This window comes from Megalobrama amblycephala, linkage group LG4 (assembly GCF_018812025.1).
Source record: "Megalobrama amblycephala isolate DHTTF-2021 linkage group LG4, ASM1881202v1, whole genome shotgun sequence".
Taxonomy (NCBI): domain Eukaryota; kingdom Metazoa; phylum Chordata; class Actinopteri; order Cypriniformes; family Xenocyprididae; genus Megalobrama; species Megalobrama amblycephala.
The window spans coordinates 5,840,348-5,861,385 of record NC_063047.1 but is presented as its reverse complement, the minus strand read 5'-3'; the positions used below and the strand labels follow the sequence as shown (position 1 = coordinate 5,861,385).

At 35.6% G+C, this 21,038-nt stretch overlaps 1 long non-coding RNA gene across 2 annotated transcripts in view; it reads left to right on the top strand.

Moving 5' to 3' along the window:
* LOC125266408 overlaps window positions 1–20,804 on the top strand; it is a 218,076-nt gene extending 197,272 nt beyond the window's left edge. Inside the window, exon 7 of one of the 2 annotated variants that reach the window (XR_007184486.1) lies at window positions 17,475–20,804. This is a non-coding gene — a long non-coding RNA (uncharacterized LOC125266408). Of the gene's footprint in view, window positions 1–627; window positions 3,664–17,474 lie in introns of those variants that run through there. The other variant, XR_007184487.1, reaches the window with a different exon arrangement.
* The last annotated feature ends 234 nt before the right edge of the window (window positions 20,805–21,038 follow it).

Genomic DNA, 21,038 nt, shown 5'->3' with positions numbered 1-21,038 from the left:
TCACAATTAATTTAATGATTTATTAATGGTTCTATTATTTTATAAAATTATTTATTTTATTTTTATTTTTTCTCTTGTGTATTTTGCTTATTTATGTATTTTACTTGCTTATTTACTTATTTAATTTTTTCACAATTTATTTAGCGATTTATTATTGGTTCTATTATTGTTATATATTTATTTTTATATAGTTTTTTTTTTCATTTATTTTATTTTTTAATTTGTCTTATTTCTGTATTACTTTATCTTTTCTTTTGTTCTTTCTTTCTATTTACTTATTTTTTCATGTACTTTTTATGTATTATTTATTTTATTTTTATTTAGTGATTTCGTATTGGTTTTATTATTGTTAAAAATATATTATATAGTTTTTTTCTTTCATTTATTTTCTTTTTAATTTGTCTTATTTCTGTATTACTTCATGTTTCTTTTTTCTTTCTTTCTGTTTGATTATTTATTTATTTACTTGCTTATTTTCTTTTTCACAATTAATTAAAATGTATTATTGGTTCTATTTTATATATTTATTTTTATACAATTATACAATTTTATAAATGTTACACAATTAATTGTTTTTTATTTTAGTATTTTTTTAATTTGTCTTCCTTCCTTCCATCCATCCTGCAGTGGAGAGCTGCTGACTTCCAGCAACAGCAATCGTAGGTGTTTCCATTCAGCGACTTTAGAAAGCTGAGAATTGTTTAACTTTATGCAAATTAAGAGTGACTTGCGGGGGCCACAACTAATAATATTGAAGACTGTGTCTGTGGAGTTCAAATGTCACCCATGTCAAGTGCAGGGATAAAAGGATAGATAATTTCTCAAGCAATTTCACTGTTCTATATGTAAACACATACATGGATATAATAAAATGATGTGTTAGAAAGAAACTGACAGCAATCTTAGATTCATTAGCTATTCTCCCGTAGTAGACGATTACAGTAGAATATCACAAAGTAGCAGTTAAAGTCATGCATGCACAATACAATGTCAGAACACCATTGCTGTTCCATCGACAGCTGTTACTTAAAGGATTAGTTCACTTTCAAATTAAAATTAGCCCAAGATTTACTCACCCAACATAGGTGTATATGACTTCCTTCTTTCTGATGAACACAATCAGAGATATATTAATAGTGGCAATAAATGGGACCAAAGAGTGTGATGCACTTTCTTCAGCTCATACTCATTGGCCCTGTTCACTGACACTATAAAGCACCATAACAGAACCCTTTAAGGTTCTACAGTATATAGAACCTTTTTCTTCTCATACACTTTCAAAAGCCAGAGAATGCTTGATATCTGCTTTATCACTGTATAAAGAAATTCCACATAACCAACTGCATGTGTATATTCTTAATCTGTGTAATGTAATGTAATGTAATCTGCGCTGTTACATTTATTTAGAACCATTATCAGAACAAATGAGCTTTGATTTATAACTGAACATTAGAGAGATAGATAAAGAGAGGGAATGAGCCAGAGGAGAGAGAGATAAAAAGATCTCTTTTACTGCCAAATTCTTCTTGTCTTTAATCATGTTTTCAAAAAATCAGCAATCTTTTTCACATAGACAGTAACATTTGCTTTTGGACAAGCTCATTATGTACAAAAACAGTAAATACCGCAAGTTCTGTGGCTCACACACATCTGTCTGGCTTTGTGTTGTTTAAGTTGGACGTTTTCTGCATTTTAGAATTTCTGACGTAATGTAAAGACTTAAATAACACAGTGGGATGGCAGATGTGATTGGGGGGGATGTTGAGAGATGGAGAGAGTGTAACTGTTCCCTGTGTGAAAGGTGCAGAAGTAGATTAAGATCCCGAGGGTGGAAGCTTATCTGTGTATGAAGCGTTGCTGATTAACAAACCTCACGCAAACATGAAAACACATGACGCACATTTATAAACCTTTCTTGCTCAGCTTCTGTCAGCCATTATGCATTTGATTTGGGCTGATGAGAGAGTCGTATGTCCGATATACAAATAAATAAACATCTGAAACATCGGCAGTGGAATGAATGTCTCGTAACGGTAAGACACAACTAGTAAACTGGAATAAACAACTTGATTTATGCAAATCATATAGGATAAATCAGTGCTCTTCAGCCTCTCCATGGCAGGACTTCTGCAAAAGTTTGAGAGTTTCGTGTGTACGTTTCTTCTGTTCAGATTCAGAGCCGAGATGCAGCATGTGACATGTAGCGCTCTCATTGGGGACACAAGTTTGAGTCCTGATCCCATTTCCTCTACTCTTTCCCTCAACTTTCCTGTCTGTCTCCTGTTCTGTCCATTTAAAGACATAAAATCGCTGTGAAACAAAAAAACACAGGTTCAGTAGCAGTCCAGCAGCTGTACATCCCATCAGGCATCAGTGATGAGCCACTGGACACAGCTGGTGGATTGGTAGTTAGACTGATGTCACACTCAAGACTTTCTATGTTTTTAATAAATAATACATCACAAATAGTAAAGATGAATTATAGTTTTTTTTAAATTTGCATTTATCCATTCTTTATATTAATAGTCTGCTTGCTCAGTATATTTCATACACATTATACTTTTACTAAATTATGAGGGCAACTCTCCAAACACTACAGTTCAAAGCCAGATATCATGAGACAGGCTAATTCATCTGACACTAACTACTAAGGAAATTTCCCAATGAGCCAATAGGATGCACTGGCATGTGAAGTGGAACTCGCACACATCTGGAATCAAAATCCGTTTTTAATCAAAATAGATCATATTTAGCCGAAAAACAGACGTGTTTTTCCGTCTGAAATATGACTGGTGTTAGCACACTGATTAAATTCTCATGCAGTTCAGGTTCCTCTGCTGTTTACTTTTAAAACATATTTATACATACATAATTCAAGGAACTCCAGATCAGTTGGCCGAAGAGAGGTTTTAGTATATACAATATATGCCTAAATGAATTTGATCAGTGATAACTTCTCATTCACTCTCCAGGATCTCTTTCATTTCAGTAGATGTGATGATATCAGCCAACTAGAAAAGCTATGAATGTTATTAAGAAGGATAAAGTAACACAAAACTTTTCATTGTTTCTGTGAAACCACTAAAACTTTGTTTTCTCTTTGGTGTCTTAAAGATCCCGATGGGGCTTTTTAATAGATCAAAAATAGACTTACCAGTGAAGAATCAAGTTGAGACTTAATGCTTTTTTCTAACCTTATGAGAACTGATTATACACAAAATTTCAACTTGCTAACATGCTTTAAACGTCCTCCATGAAAAAGAGGCCACATAAAAAAAGATAAAGAAATAACTGTGATGAATTTTCCCATGCTCAAATGTTTTGATTGTTGCACATACTTTAAAAGTACACTGCTTTCAGTGCTTTTCTATGATGAGTTTTATTGTGCGTTTGCTGGCGCCAGTTAGACCCAAATAGGAGCAAAATTAGTATAATGCGTAACAATCTCCTTTCTACAAGAAGGCAGGCACTGTGGTAAAACGGAATGAGAAAGGTTCAGAAATATTTTTTTCTGTGTTTAGGTCAAAAGAATATATAAAATAATTAGAATGGAACATAATAAGTCAGTTTAAAAATTACTATTTTACAAAATTATACATGTTAAAAGAAAGTGAAACAATAAGGATGAGTGAGTGAGTGAGTGAGTGAGTGAGTGAGTGAGTGAGTGAGTGAGTGAGTGAATGAGTGAGTGAGTGAGTGAGTGAGTGAGTGAGTGAGTGAGTGAGTGAGTGAGTGGGTGGGTGGGTGAGTGAGTGAGTGGGTGGGTGGGTGGGTGGGTGGGTGAGTGAGTGAGTGAGTGAGTGGGTGGGTGGGTGGGTGAGTGGGTGGGTGGGTGAGTGAGTGAGTGAGTGGGTGGGTGGGTGGGTGAGTGAGTGAGTGGGTGGGTGGGTGGGTGGGTGAGTGAGTGAGTGAGTGGGTGGGTGAGTGAGTGAGTGAGTGAGTGAGTGGGTGGGTGAGTGAGTGAGTGAGTGGGTGAATGAGTGAGTGGGTGGGTGGGTGAGTGAGTGAGTGAGTGAGTGAGTGGGTGAGTGAGTGAGTGAGTGAGTGAGTGAGTGAGTGAGTGAGTGAGTGAGTGAGTGAGTGGGTAGGTGGGTGAGTGAGTGAGTGAGTGGGTGGGTGGGTGAGTGAGTGAGTGAGTGGGTGGGTGAGTGAGTGAGTGAGTGAGTGAGTGGGTGGGTGAGTGAGTGAGTGAGTGGGTGAATGAGTGAGTGGGTGGGTGGGTGAGTGAGTGAGTGAGTGAGTGAGTGAGTGAGTGAGTGAGTGAGTGGGTGGGTGAGTGAGTGAGTGGGTGAGTGAGTGAGTGAGTGAGTGAGTGAGTGAGTGAGTGAGTGAGTGAGTGAGTGAGTGAGTGAGTGAGTGAGTGGGTAGGTGGGTGAGTGAGTGAGTGAGTGAGTGAGTGGGTGGGTGGGTGAGTGAGTGAGTGAGTGAGTGAGTGGGTGGGTGAGTGAGTGAGTGAGTGAGTGAGTGGGTGGGTGAGTGAGTGAGTGAGTGAGTGAGTGAGTGGGTAGGTGGGTGAGTGAGTGAGTGAGTGAGTGAGTGAGTGAGTGAGTGAGTGAATGAGTGAGTGAGTGAGTGAGTGAGTGGGTGGGTGAGTGAGTGAGTGAGTGAGTGAGTGGGTGAATGAGTGAGTGAGTGGGTGGGTGAGTGAGTGAGTGAGTGAGTGGGTGGGTGGTCCTGCTAAACCGTATGTTGTAGGGACATTTTTTCATTTTTGGACCCCATTAGGAAACGGCTATCTTACTAAATTATATTTTTTGAAAATGTAAAAATGCAGAAAGGTTTCTGTGATGGGTAGGGTTAGGGAACGGGATATACAGTTTGTACAGTTTAAAAGCTCCCAAGTCCCAAAAAAACAACAACATGGAAACCAACACATGTGCTTGTTTTCATGATTAATGAGGACACAAATTTGTATAATGACATGGGTATTACACTATTATTATTTATGACATAAACATGTTTTATGAGGACATTTCATGAGTCCTCATATTTAAAATAGCTTTAAAACATACTAAACAATGTTTTATTAAAAATGTAAAATGCAGAATGTTTTCTGTGATGAGTAGGTTTAGGGGTAGTGTAGGGGGATAGAATGTACAGTTTGTACAGTATAAAAACCATTACGCCTATGGAATGTCCTCACAAAGATAGCAAAACAAACCTGTGTGTGTGTGTGTGTGTGTGTGTGTACATGCTGTTTCTTATTTTAGACTGGAGATGACTTACATGCTTGTAGGCCTGTTAAACGGGTACAATTTGTTACCTGCCTACTGGTGTGATTTCAGATATTAACTTGTTTGACATCTGCTCCATGTGTGTCTGCCATGATTTGTTCAGGCGAATAAGAGTGAACATCAAGCTTTGTCCAAACAGGCAGACTGAGGTTTGTGTCTAGAGAGGCAGAAAGGCAGTTAAGTTAATTTCATGTGATCGTAAATTTCCCTTGTAGTCATCCACACCTCAGGTTGGTTTTGACTTGACTTTGACTCTTGAGACATAACATACTCTTATGATCTCTCTCAGATAAGTCTTTCAATGGAATTTGCTGCCCTATAAACGCTGTCTATCACATATCCGCTGTAATTTACGCACTCAAACGAGCGATGAGGCACTGATAAGACTGATGAGGTAATGGAGAGGCAGCTCTAGTATCACATTCTAGAAAAATAAGTCATGGGGTTTTTTGGGGAATTTACCATTTGGTGTACCTTTAAATGGATAGTTGTATATTTATAATATATATAAATATACGTATATATATATATATATATATATATATATATATGTATATATATAAGTCTACCAACATACCATATGAAAGCTTTAGGGACTATTTGAATTTATAATTCACATTCCTGCTTGAATAGTGCAACAGGGTCACTATTGTAAATGCTTTTTTGTTTGTTTGTTTTTTAAAGTGCCCCTATTATGCTATTTTACAGGTTACTAATTTTGTTTTGGAGGTCTCTTATAATAGGTTCACATGCATCAAAAGTCAAAAAACACTTTAGTTTTCTTATAATATACATTGCACATCACCACATTTTTCAATGATTTTCAAACAACAAGTCCGATGATTCAGTCTTTCTAAATCCCTCCTTTCCACGAACCTGCTCTGCTCTGATTAGGCTGTTCAGAGTCGATTCTTTCTTTTGAGAGACAACAATTTTTTTTTTTTTTTTATCGTGCACCTTCGGCTTCACAACTTTGCAGATCGTTTACATTCACAGACAGCTACATTACACATTGCATGAAAGGTAATATTCGAAAAGGCACTTTAAAATGGAATATAAGTGAAATAATTAATTCAGTGTAAATGAAAACCTTTAAAGGAATATTAAATCTAAAAATAAAAAAAATTAAATATTTATTGAAAAATATAAATAATTGTTTTAGTCATCAAGCACTCATCCCATGGTGGAATAATTTGACCTGTGTATGTGATGGAAAAAACATCCCACAGGCCATATGGTGTGTAATGGCAGTAAGAACACTGATACTGGTGACAAAGATGGACACAAATGAAATCGCAGTGGCTGGAAGCCAAAAGTAGAGCAATTTTCATTCTGCTATAAAATGTGGTCCTTCATTGGATTTATTTTTAAGACTATTTTGTATGTTAGTATAAGTGCACAGTCGTGCTGACCCAAGTACTGTAAGTTTTGAACATTGAACTGTTTCCTCTTGCTTTTGTGGCTTTTAATAGATCTGAAATGATTCTTTGTAAATGAAATGGTGCTTCAGGGTTATAGGCTTTAACATTTATGTCATTACATTCAGCATGTGTCTTGTTTTCTGTTGGCTGTGCAGGAGAAACAAGCAGCAGTCACATTAGCTGATACGTTGTGTCCCGTGGCTGTGATTTCTTGAAAAAATTCTTTCCAAGTTCTTGATTATTTTAGGTGTAAATCTCAATGGCTTCCTTAACTATGCTTATTAAAGCTAAAATATATAAAATCAAGAAGAAACAAAAATGCTCTGAAACATATTTTCTTTCTAGATGGTGTCACTGGGACCATGTCTTATATCAACTGCAAACTCACATTCAGGTCTGCCTGCATCACGGTGTGTAATGCCCTCTTTCATGATCCAATCTATTCCCAATGGAAAAAATCAAGTCTGGGTCTTCTTTTTTTCCTCACTTGATGTTAAGTTTCATTTAGGAGTACGCTACCATTCAAAAGTTTGGGGACAGTAAAATCTTTTTTTCTTTTTTGAAATAAATTAATTCTTTCTGAAAAGTAAAAGTCACAGTAAAGACATTTATAATGTTACCAAAACATTTCTAGTTCAGATAAATGCTGTGGTTTTTTTGTGTTTTTTTTTTTTTTTTTAAATCAGCATATTTGAATGATTTCTGAAGGATCATGTAACACTGAAGATGAACAATGGCTGCTCTGAAAATTCAGCTTTGCCATCAGAGGAATAAATTGTTAACGTTATATTAAAATAGAAAGTAATCATACTTCACAATATTACTGTTTTGATGTATTTTATGTAGACTTGGTGAGCATAAGAGACATTTAAAAAGAAATCTTACTGACCCCACACTTTTGAACAGTAGTGTATATCACATTGCTGTGGTAAAATATATTGCAAATACTAGTTCATGTTGACTTTAATACTCCATATTCAGTATCTGAAAACGGTTTATCACGCATTGTTATGGCTATAGTATTATACAAAAGAGGTATATATAATATTGGAATTTTACTGGAATTATACAGAAAATAAATCAGCCACTCTACTTGTTTGTCTGATTACAAGAACTGACCGCTCTGTTATTGCCTTTCAGTCTCTCTGAAACCTCAGAGTTAGTGTGTAGACCAAATGACTGTTTGCATATAGTGTGTCAACGTGATATATGTTTTATGTTGACACTTTCAGCATTTGCATGAACAGTATCCCATGTTTTCCTATGACTTGTTTAGTGAAGGCAACCAAGCAAATAAATGCAAATTTCTCATTGCACAAAAGATTGATTTCAGGGTTGGAGGGGAAGAAAGGGGTGGATAGATTTTCTTCTCCGTTTTCAGAGCTAAGTGGCTCTGAGACAAGAGCAGCGTACACTCCGAACATCTCATATAACCACACACACACACACACACACACACACACACACATCGCACTCATTTCTAAATGCTCTCTCTCTATCGTGGCTGATGAAATCATATTTCAGACGTTCATTAAGAGAGCTGGGATGAAATAGATCATTTAGAAAGAAAACACATCGCTGGACATTTCCTTCATCTGGTGGTTTTTCTCAGTTCTTTCATCAAAGGAGCAACATACACATTTTCATTTTTCACATCTCTCATATTCATTACCCAGAAAGCATTTGTGTGTGTGTGTGTGTGTGTGTGTGTGTGTGTGTGTGTGTGTGTGTGTGTGTGTGTGTGTGTGTGTGTGTGTGTGCACCTTTATTCCTCTGTTCATATTGAGAGGATACAGCTGCTCCTTTAGATTTCCCAAACATCCCAAAACCAACCTTTTTATTTATCCAAGAGTGTGAATTACAAACAGCTGCATGCAGTACAACATGACATGTTATGTGTGTGTGTGTGTGTGTCTGTGTGTTTGTTTGTGTGCGTGAGCGTGTGCGTGTTTGTGTGTGTGTGTGTGTGAGCGTCGCCTGACCCCTTCATTTCCTGTGTCTGTGTAAAAGTTCCCGCTGATTGTTCCTTGGGGTTGGAATTAGAGACATAACCCAGCAGCCAACCACTTCCGGGAAAGAATCACACACCCTTCTCCTGTCTCTTTAGCTGGAGCTTCACACAAGCATAGAGAAACAGAGCGAGAGAAGCAGTTTGTTTTTGTGAATCTAAATAACCGCAAAATGAATTGCTTTCTATTTATTTTGAATCATTTTACAGTTGATTGAAAACAGTGAAAAGACACAAAAAGGCCTTCAATCAGCTAACCACATTATATACCGGACCGTATTGTTTTTGTGGCCGCAGATAGTTCTCCGTCTTTGTGTTTTGTGTGTGTGTGGGTGTTGCCTGGTTCTAACTGTACATGAACTTGATGACTGTTTGCTTTGGAAATTAAATGATATTTCTCACAGCATACCCATTCTCACTTGCGTACATGTGCTGCTGTCTCGCTGTCCCTGGGCCTCTTTCTCCCCCATCCAACAGGGACTTGACAGCGTAGGGAATTGTAAGCCAGCTCTTTGAGTGTGGGTTTGTAACAGGGCTCGGCCCGGCCTCTCTTTGGCTCCCAACCCTGTTGGCTTTGGTCGCTGGCTTCATGTCTGGCTGTAGTCTCTGCTGAAATAGTTGACTATTGCATTAGCACTGGATTAATCTAAGACATCTTATGCTAGTCTATCAGTATACCTGCTTCTGTTGAAACCTTGTTTGGAGGGAATATGTTTACATATACATTGAAATGTACACTACTGTTCAAAAGATTCTTGGAGGAAAGATGTTTTTGAAATAAGTCTCAGCAAGGCTGAATTCATTTAATCAAAGATACAGTAAAAAAAAACGTAATATTGTGAAATATTGTCCCAAAATATTGTAAAATGTCATTCATCCTGTGATGGAAAAGTTGAATTTTCAGCAGCCATTATTCCATTCTTCAGTGTCACACGATTCTTCAGAATTCATTCTAATCATGCTAATTTGCTGCTCAAAAAATGTTTCTTTTTTATTATCAATGTTGGAAACAGTTGTGCTGCTTAATATGTTTGTGGAAAACCATGATACATTTTTTTCAAGATTCCTTGATGTAAAGAAATTTCAAAAGAACAGCATTGATTTTAAATAAAAGTATTTTGTACCATGATAAAAGTCTATACTGTCTATACTTTAATGTAATTTCTTTTCATAAAAATATCCTATTGACCCCAAACTTTTGAACTCTTTTGATAGAGTACATTGTTATTGACAGCATCAAAAATCCATGAACAATACTTTGAGCTTCATAGAATATTTAATTCATGGAATTAATAGGTTGATTTAATTGTTTTTAATCAATAACATTGAATACATGAAATACCATCACATTTAGGTAATACATTTTCATAATTTGACATTATAACAGTTTCAGTCTGTTTTGTGTCATATTCAACTCTTTTCAGAGGATATTATCACTCTACACAAGCTTAAAATTTAAAATGTTATATCGAATGGAAATTCTGCCATCATTTAATCACACAAATTATCATTTATTTGACAGCTGCAGCTATAAAAATGACAAAGACACCATAAAATAGCCATAAACATAATCGTTTACTTGTGTGTTATATTCCAAGTCATCAGAAACCATATGATAGCTCAGCGTTAGAAAAAGGCTGTAATTTAACTTCTTATGCATGTATAATCGTCCTCATCCTCCATCATACTCAAATGTTGCATTCGTTTAAACATTGTGGACTTAAAAATATCGATATAATAGTGTATTGTAACTAAAATTGATACTGTACATTTATCTGCTTATTGCTTTTTTTTATATTGTTGAAAAGTGGTAAGGGTTTGGTGCTCAAAATGATTTGTGTCTGAAGCTGTGCATATGTGAATACTTTTATGTTTAAATGCTGTCAGTATTGTACATGTAAATGATACATATGAATAATAATGACATCAGGCTGATCAGACATAGACGCGGATCTATGCTGATTGGATTATTTTTCCAAACAGGAACACTACTTTCAGACAAGCCTACATTGGTTTAAACATTAATGAAGTCGCCTTTAGTGTTTAACCAAATACTACAATTCCTCAAAGTAGGCTGCATTACTAAACCCCAGTATGGAGGCCCAGAGTAGAGCTTCCCCCTTTCCTAATACGTTTTGTTATGCAAAATAAACAGTTAAGCAAAAAAGAGGGGCTTTCTGAGGTCTTTTATGTCAGTAGGGGTTGCTACTGGTAATGCTCCACCCTCTAATGCTACATTATAGACTGAACCTTTAATGGCACAGTAAGGGCTGAATCTGCACATGCTGAGAACAAGAGATGAAAAACAGCATCGCTTCCACTGTCTCAGGACAAATAAATACTGACAGAGATGAAGAGAAATAGGAAGATATGAGGGACAGAAAGAAGGATGTGTGTCTCCTATAGACAGGATGTTTGTTTTTGCAGTGGTCAGCGTGTACTATTATTTGCGGCCCTCCTCTCTTGTTGTCTGTGGTTGATTAAGAGAAGAGATTTCACGGCAGAACACATTTGCCTGTGCAGGGAGAGGCTTCATTTCACAAACCACAGAGAGACCACTCAGTTCACTTCTATAAACATGCCTAAAACCAGCCGAGGATTAAGATCATTGTTTGTCCTGGACCGCAAATACACGCCGACAGCTATGAGAAAGAGAGACTGCGAGTTTGCTTTTAATCTGAATTTGCTTTCTGTAAGTATGGGTTATGTTCTGTGGTGATTTCGTAGGAAAACACCCTCCGTAGTATGTGTCAACAACTTAAAAATGTATGGAAATATAATGAATATGAAAGTATAATCCATCAACCACTGCACTTGCTTTGCACTGTATCATTTAGATGTTTTTCGACGTTTTAAAACAAGCTCATTTAAGAGGACTTACGCCCCAATTAGCAGGTCGGAAAGGGTTTATTTACAAAATGTATTTTCTTTATTTAGGCATGATGTGACACCATTTGCACTGAGCATTCTGGTTTAGTCACATCACATCACCCCACTCGCTTGCGGTGTCAACAGTGTGTGTTGCCATTATTAGAGATCTGCTGTGGGCCCGACTCTGTTATTCCAGCCATAAAGCCTCAGCCTTTGCTGTAGAAGTCAAAGCACAACACTGTCATCTTCCTCTCTGGCCTTGTCACAGCCATCAGCAGCGGCGGCAGCCTAAACACTTTGATGAGTAAATTGGATGTTTTGACCAGAATGGGGGGTTTTGGCTTCACTGCGTTTATGCATCCCAAGTAAGCGGCTGCTTCCTGAAGTCTCCTCTAATTCCGTCTTTGACTTTTCTGCGGGTCAGCTGGAGCTTCACGATTCTTCGCTTTATGCGTGTGTGAATGTGAGAGAAAAGGAGAGAGTTAACAAAGCAAGACAAAGAAACACAAAAAAGAGTCTCTCTCTCTTTCTCTCTCTCTGTCTGTCTCACTCAGCCATTCTGTGTATGAATGTGAGAGACTGAGACATGCAAAGGAATGTGTGTCAGACAGAAACCGAGAAAAAGAGAGAGAAACAGAAAGATTTCCTAAGCTTATGCTTCAGTTCATGAGAAGTACTTTGATATTAGATCTGTCACAGTATATTTATTTTACATAGTCTATATGAGTGTGTGTGTGTGTGTGTGTGTGTGTGTGTGTGTGTGTGTGCGCGCATTGCATGAGTAGTAAGGCTATAATGTTGATTTAGACATACTTTTCACATGAAGACCTCACATTATTACACTACACTGTAACAAGTGCAGTTGTTGTAGTTATTTCTACCTGATTTGGCACTTAAAAATTACTTTTGATGGTTGTACTTTAAAATGGAATTTTTCAATTTTTTAATGCATTTCACAAATACAAAAATAAAGTTCCTTTTTATCTAATTAAATATTATTCATATATTAATTAAATACTTTATAATTTAATATAATATAATAACATTTTGACTTTTTAAATAGTATTTTAAATACTTTATATATATATATATATATATATATATATATAATGTATATGTATGTGTGTGTGTATATATATATATATATATATAATGTATATGTATGTGTGTGTGTGTGTGTATATATATATATATATATATATATATATATATATATATAATGTGTATATATATATATATATTAAAGTTGGCAATAAAAATTCACCTTATTTTGTAAATGCATCTTAATTCTTTTATATTTGTTCTTTTTTGATAATTTGTTTCACTCAGATGTATGTCACAATATGGAAGAAAAGATCTGCTGCTACTTCTGTTTAATCTCTACCTTAATATTTTTGATATTACAAAATAGAGTTATAATTTTTATATATTTTATTTGAATTATTGTTATAATTTTAATATTTGATTTTATTAAAAAAAAAAAATAAAAAATAAAAATTAATATAAACCACATGGAACTTTTTTTAAAATTGCCAGACAGCTTTTTTTCTATTCCAGGATAAGAACAGATGAGAGAACTTTTATGACTTTCTAATACATTCAGCTGTAGGAGTTTTTCCATGTTGAACCAGTTCATCATTTCTCTCCCTTGCTATTTCAATGGAATACCATGGGATTTGAAGTCCTTCAAGTCCTATGTAAAGCCTCTGAGGTTGATCCTTTCATAAAATTTCTAGGGAGCAGACTGTGATGATACAGATATACTCACTCAATCTTGCACAAACCACTGTTGTGTGTCTTTTATCAACATGTTTCACATAACAATGTCTTTTTGTCCTCCCACTCCTCTCTCTTTTCAAATCTTTTCTCTCCAGTCTCATGGACACGTTGCGAAAGAATATAGTCAGAACTGCAACCCCAGATTACAAAAACAGCCTGATTTCCCATCAAAATAAGAGGCACACACACACACTTGATCGCTTTTGGATATGTAAAGCAGAGCTTAAATCTGGGTGTTGTCCAGATCATATGATTCGGTATTAAATATCTTAAATATTTTGCTGTGGTTCATTTGGGTATCTTGGGTAACATACATCTCTGTGCTGTGAAAGCCACGGCACAACTACAGAAGACAAATAGTAAGATAATTAGCTGTGTGTGAGAGAGTGAGCCGTGCATGCCTACATCTGTACAAATAGAAGGTGTTAAAAGTTTTCTTAGCAGGAAGGCAACCGCTTACGATGAATCCGTCAGCACCGAGGGGTCAAAGGGAAAGACACGTGGTAAAGGATACAGCGGTGTGTGTTCTCTGAGATGGTTCTCTGTAGTGTGTCTCTAGAATACACACACACTTATTTATTCACTTGTTCAGACCAGTCATTTTTTTTTTTTTCATGGTATTCCGTGAAAATATTGTTTTGGTTTGTGTGTCGATCTCAAGAAACAGAGATGAAAATAAGACTGTATAGTGTCTGTAGGGCCTGTGCTGTGTATCTTTCTGTAGTTTGTGCTAAAACAAACAAACAAAAAAACAGTTTACTCAGCCAGCTCAGCTCTCTCTCTCTCTCTCTCTCTCTCTTTCATCTTGAGCAGTTCTGTGATAAACACCATCCAGTTCAGAACAGAACACACACACACACAGTTAACTGAAAGTGTCATTGAATGTAATTTCTTCACATGCCTGCATCTTGCCATTCACCCATTCTAAATACACCACTTGCTTTTGTCTGAGACGTGTGTGTAGTGTGTGTGTGCGTGTGTGTGTGTGTGTGTGTGTGTGTGTGTGTGTGTGTGTGTGTGTGTGTGTGTGTGTCTCTGTGGTCCTGGTAAACCCTATGGGGACCAAATGTCCCCACAACAATAGTAATACCAGTAATTTTTGACCTTGCGGGGACATCTTTTGGTCCCCGTGAGGAAAAAATCATACAAAATGAAGGAAAAATGCAGAACATTTTCTGTGATGGGTAGGATTAGGGTCGAGGGACAGAATATACTGTTTGTACAGTAAAAATCATTATCTCTATGGACAATCCCCATAAAACTAATATAAACTTAAATTATATTTAAAAAAAAAAATTCTTAAGGTTAAGAAATTAATAAATCATAATATTCATAAATGATTCATAAATATTCAGCAAGGGCACATTAAATTGATCAAAAGTCAAAAGACAATAAGTGTTTCTTGAGCACCAAACCAGCAAAATAGAATGATTTCTGAAGGATCATGTGACACTGAAGACAGGAGTAATGCTGAAAATTCAGCTTTACCATCATAAATTACATTTTAAAATATATTAAAATGGACAGCTATTGAATTGTAATAATATTTGGCAATATTGTAATAATATTTTACAGTATTACTGTTTTTGTTGTATTATTAAATAAATGCAGCTTTGTTGAGCAAAAGAGACTTCTTAAAAAAAAAAATCAAAAAAAAAAAATCTTAAAGACCCTACATTTTTTGGGGATGGGGGGGAAGTTACTTAAAAGCATGAAATTGACATATGTCTGTCTGCTGCCTGAAAATTTTTGTACAGTGCATGCTTTTGTGCTGCCATCAGCCAATCAACTCAAGAATGATTAGTCACATGGCATTTACAGCTCAAGTGATTGACCTGGGGGGAAAAAACGAAGCTTTAAGATGGCAACTTGGCGATTGCTTACTTCCAGAGGGTCCTTTGCCAACCAGCAACTGCCATTGAGATAAATGGGAATGTTAACAGATTTCTCCAGATATTACAGACCTCATTAGATGGACAGAGACGGGATGTGGTGGTAATTCTCCTGATGCTGTGTTGTAAAGTACTTTATCTTTCTCCATCACACACCTACACACACACAAACACTCGCACTGAATCTGATCTACCATGTGACTGCACATGCTTGACCTCACCTCCTCTTTGCACTGACACTAATGTAACTTGGCAAAGAGGACAATTTTTCTGTCGTCGGGGAAGGTGTACGGGGCCGTGGACCACACATTCAGATGCACACTCATACGCACAGGCTGTAATATAATTGTGAGTCAGTATTTGTATAGCTGAGCGGATACTGGCTCAGATACATCAGCTCAGAACAGTGGTCCTCCAGAGAAGCACACACTGTTGTCATTCATTCATTCATACAAACACACACACACAACATGTTGGGTCTCACAGGTCTGGAGTCTGACATATTAACTGCAGGTGTCACTTGTGTTTGAGTGAGTTTGCATATTCAAAAGCAGCAGTTGTAGCCTGTTCCTTTTGAATTTTTGAACATTTTTAAAATGATTTTACTAAATAGACTGAATATTCCACCGAACAGCCACACAGCAGACCCAGGAACACCTTTTTAGTGCAACTTATTTATGGCTAATTTAAGACTAAAAGACTAATGCAATGAATATGGCTGGTACTGAGAGGGTCTGGGGGAAAACTGTGACAGCCCATCACTCAACTCCATCTGTGAATCACAGTGTGGGGTCTCATGGTTTGGACATGGGGGGCTTCTGCTGGCCCTGCTCACTTGTCTTTGTGGAGAATATAGTAAATGGATGAAGTTTATTCTACAAAAACATCTCGACCACTCACAACCGTCATCTAAATGTTGCTTTACAATATTGTTCTCATTAGGCCAGTGAGAAAACAGTTATTTTAAAAAATATTTTAATAATAAAAAATAATTTTAAATATCACATGAACCTTCAGAAACATTTTCTACAATGCTGATATGCTGCTCAATATTATGATCAATGTTTAAATCAATTGTGCTGCTTAATATTTTTTTGGAAACTGTGATTCAGGATTCTTTGATTTATTTATATATATATATATATATATATATATATATATATATATATATATATATATATACATTTACTTGAAATAGAACTCATTTGTAACATTATAAATGCCTTTACTGTCAGTTTTGAACAATTTAATGTGTCCTTAATGAATAGAGGTCTAATTTGTTAACATTAGTTCATGCATTAACTAACATGTGCTAACACTGAACAATATATATTTTACAGCATTTATTAACTTTGTTAATGTTCATTTAAAATGATCATTTAAAATGATGTTAGGAATGTTATACAACTTTTGACCTTAGAAGTGAATTGTGTAAATGTTGAGATCAACAGTAGCTAAGATTAATGAATGCTGTAGAAGTATTGTTCATAGTTTATGTTAACTAATGTATTTGACTAATGCTGTTAACAAATGAAACCTTATTGTAAAGTGTCAAGTCAGACTTTATTTAAAGAGCACATTTAACACAATCGCAATTGATCTTTACAAAAAGGAATATAGGAAGAATTAAAAAGCTAAACAAAAAATATTAAACTTTTGTGAGTATATTAATTGTTATGAATACAGACATTTAAAGAGCCACTCAAACATCCTGAAAGTGTGAGCAGCTCAGGCGTTAGGAAAACTATCTCTAATTCACACAATGAGTTTGATTTATCTCATTGATTTAACAATAGATATTCAAGCAGACTTTTTCTCCAAAGATAAACTGTTGTGATGTTTAACTATTAGTGTTTAACAAGGAGACAAACAAATTTATCTGTGCCTAGGACAAACCTAAAGAGGAGATTACAAGAAGGAATAGAGGGTCACAGAGAGGTTCACTTTTAGCTGTGAGAAACAAGTCTTCTTTCTTTATCCAAGGTTAATAAATCTCTACAAATTATTTAATAGTTAATTTAATATCCATAAATAAACTGTTAAAACAATCTTCACTTCTTCACATTATATGCTAGACAAAAATTGTGACCGTCAAGTTGAACTCTCAAGTTGAAAGCAAAACAATAGAATAGAATCTGTTTAAACTATAGTTCCTGAATGTGCTGTAATTGTTAACAGCAGACTGAGATCATTTCTGAATGAAGGGAACCTGAATACTGTTAGAAGAAACAGTTTAACTGAAGGGCTTTCAGTGTGTTTTTTGGTGCAGATTTGCGGTTTCTATGGCTCCTTATGAAGCAGTTGGTTGTATTTCTGACAATTCCAAAGCACAAAATCAATCGGCACATTTCATTACGCTCACACACATTCCACACAGAGGTATGTAATGCAGATGCTGCTGCCCTCTTCTGTCATTCTGACAAACTGCAGCCTTTCACCACTCTCTTTACAACACACTTACACCAAGTACAGGATACATTACACTGATTTATTTCCAGAAATACTTGTATGTATACTGTATACTTTCACTTTTTAAGAGAGTGACACACATTACCACAGATTGAGTTGTGTCTTTCTGATAAGTGGTGTTCTGTAAACGTCAGCACATTCCCAACTTGACCTTTATCTTTCAGGGGTCAGATGTCAAGGATCATGATGAGTAACTCAGTAACGTGGGAAACCCCTAATCAAAGGCACAACAATAGTGTACAAGTGTGAACTAATTAATATCTTCCTCCAAATTCAGGGTACTAGAATAAGATTTTTATTTCCGTGTGTCATTGATTCAGTGGAACAACTCTCCTCTCCTAAAACTGTGTATATCAAGTGTTTCTGCATCCGTTTGTAAGTAAATACCAGCAAGTGTTCTTAGTTGGTGTGCGTTTCAATTGATCTTTATCTCATCTTTGAAGTTTGACTTATGCCCTCTCAACTGTGACCCCATGTTGGATAAAGGTGCGGAGGGGTCGGGTAATTCATTCACAAAATGAACATACACACAAAAGTTCTCTCAGTCCTCTCAACAGCACAGCACAAAACTAAAGAGTATGCATATCAAGAGAGAAGAAAAGAAAAAAACAGAGGAAAAGATTGATTAAAAAAAAAAAATAGTGCGGAAACAGAAAGAAACAGTGAGTGTGTGTTTTGTGTCTTTTTCCTTCTTTCAAATTTTCTACTTTTGGGGAGAAATATGTGGAATTCTGCAAAATTGACACAAGGTCAAATGTGTGAAAATAGAGCTAAGAGTATTCATAGACACACCCTTATAGGAACACCCAGCTGGACGGCAAAACAAGGTTGTCCACCACTGCCTGCCAGTTATTTTTTAAAGATACACTATGTAACTTTTGGCCTATTAGCAGTTAAAAAACAAAACTGCATGCATTTTGCGGAAGAACATTGTTTTGGTTGTGCTTCGGCTGTGAGTGACAGTGCGGATGAATATGGTTATCCTACATCTCATAAAACATGCACTACTAGGCTTAATAGATAAAACCAGTTTAGATGGGAAGGATCTTAAGCTGTGTGAAGGAAAATTTTAATTAATGATAACTAACATTCCTTTTTCTTGCATGAGTAACATTTATATGCTTTTGAAAACTAAATGTCCCCAACACTTTGAGCCAAAGTGTTTGTTGAAATACCGGATGCAGATGGACAAGACTAGACGACTGTCTAAATATATAACCTCATGACTTGAATAACAAACTGAAGTAATAAAGAAATCCAGATTTGCGTTTTCCTAGTAACAGAGGAGGGTTTGCTGAATTACACATGAAGAACCCATCATATTAGAGAACAATTAGGTAATGAGCAGTGTTGGGCTCGCTACTCAAAAAATGTAATTTATTAAGTAATATTATTACTTTACGTATTACTTTATGGTCACAGTAATTAGTTACACTACTAGTTATATTACTTTTCCTTCACGCCCCCCACAGAAGTTGTATTTGTATATCTTCCCCATAAAATTCTTCTAAAATGTTATTACAAACATATTTCTGCCTCATCATTTGACCAAAATCCACACTGGATCACAGTCAGAAGTTATTACAAACACTCAATGGTAATTGCTAGTGACTTTTAAGTAGAAGTGTTTTAATCGTATTAATTGTTAGTGTAGCTTGAAGCAAATTGTAGCTATAATTTCTCTGTTACCCATATATGATTATATTTCATGTATTTTACCAAAAGAAATCACAATATTTCATAAGAAAAAACTTTTGTCTTCCAAAAAAGATTTTTAATTATAGTAATATTATTTATATCGGGATCAGAGGGATGTGAGCCATGTAATGCCAGAGTAAAGTAATGCCACAACTTACACAACGGTGTTCAGATCGTCTTTTCTCCTGACAAAATCAATGTAATGGCAATATTCCATCTGCTGAATGTAAGCTTTTCCATATTCCAAGCTTGCCTGCTGCACTGGTGACTTCATGTGCCTGTGCAAGTCGTGAAAATTATGAAAATAAAACTAGGAATTATTGAATTGTTGTATTTCAAATCAGTAGGCATCTTACTGATCTTCCAAAACTTCCAGATACTAGAAGATAAATCTATAAAGCCTATAAAAAAAGCAGTATTCATGTATATTACTACACTTTAGTATGTGATTCTTATATTTGATCAGAAAAAGAAAATGATCAGAAAATCAACTTGCATAGTAATTATGCATGCACTGTATTTCAATTCCCAAGTGATAGTGCTTAAGTGAAACACTTGAGACCTATTCTCAAGTGTGATAGTGTTCTCAAGTGTCGAAGAGGAGATACCTAGTAGAGTATAAATTTGTAAGTGTCGATTAGGAGACTCCCCAGATTAACTTAAGTCTGGTGCGTAGGGGAAGTCTGTCACAGCTGACTGTAGCTATACTCATTAACAGACACGGTACTTCTTTGAAAATAAATTCCAGCATAGTGCTACAACAACCCTAATGAAATGACCCTTCACCTTACACTTTACAATAAATTCTTTTAGAGAGCTACTGTACATATGACAACTTATCTGTTCAATAAAATACTGTTGAATAATAAAATGCCATATCAGCGTTTCTTCTACAGCATTTCAAATCCCTCAGTTCTCACCATCTCCGAAAAGCCAAGCCAATCTTGATTCTTGTTTTGTCACATTCTCTTTTTGCAAACAGAAGCTTCTCTATTGGGCATTTTTTTTTAAAAATGGTGATTTCCCGGAGGTTTGAAATTTAGTTGCTCCATGTCAACCTTTCTCACTCGTAACAAATAACCTGTGCCACTCCCACATGCGTCAAAGTAATTGTTGTGGTGACAAATCAGGTCCTCCCTCAAAACCGGGTCTCTATTAGGACCCCAAGCGTACTTTTAATAGGTACTCTGTTTAGCGCCTGATTACAATTCCTACAAAATCATGCAATGATAAATGCTGTTTGAACTACATTATAATGACCATTAATGTCTGTATTATTTTTAGCTTATGTACCAGCATAGCATATAGATAGCTGATTACCCTGATTGCTTAGTTAATACATGCATTATACACTTACAGTCTTAAATGTAATTGTGTTAATTTGTTAAATGTCCAAATATTTCAGTTATAAAAAGTATGTAGTGATGTTCAATTATTCACTTAATTATTATTAATTAATTATTATTAATTAAAAATGCTATTATTATTATTATTATTATTATTATTATTATTATTATTAATAATAATAATTAACAGTTTATCAAGTGAAAGAAATTGTTAAATTAGTTTTATTATGCACTACATAGTAAGCTATACATACTTCAAACTTTAATCTTGGTACAATCATTAACTGATAGAGACCCGATTTTGAGGGAGGACACGATTT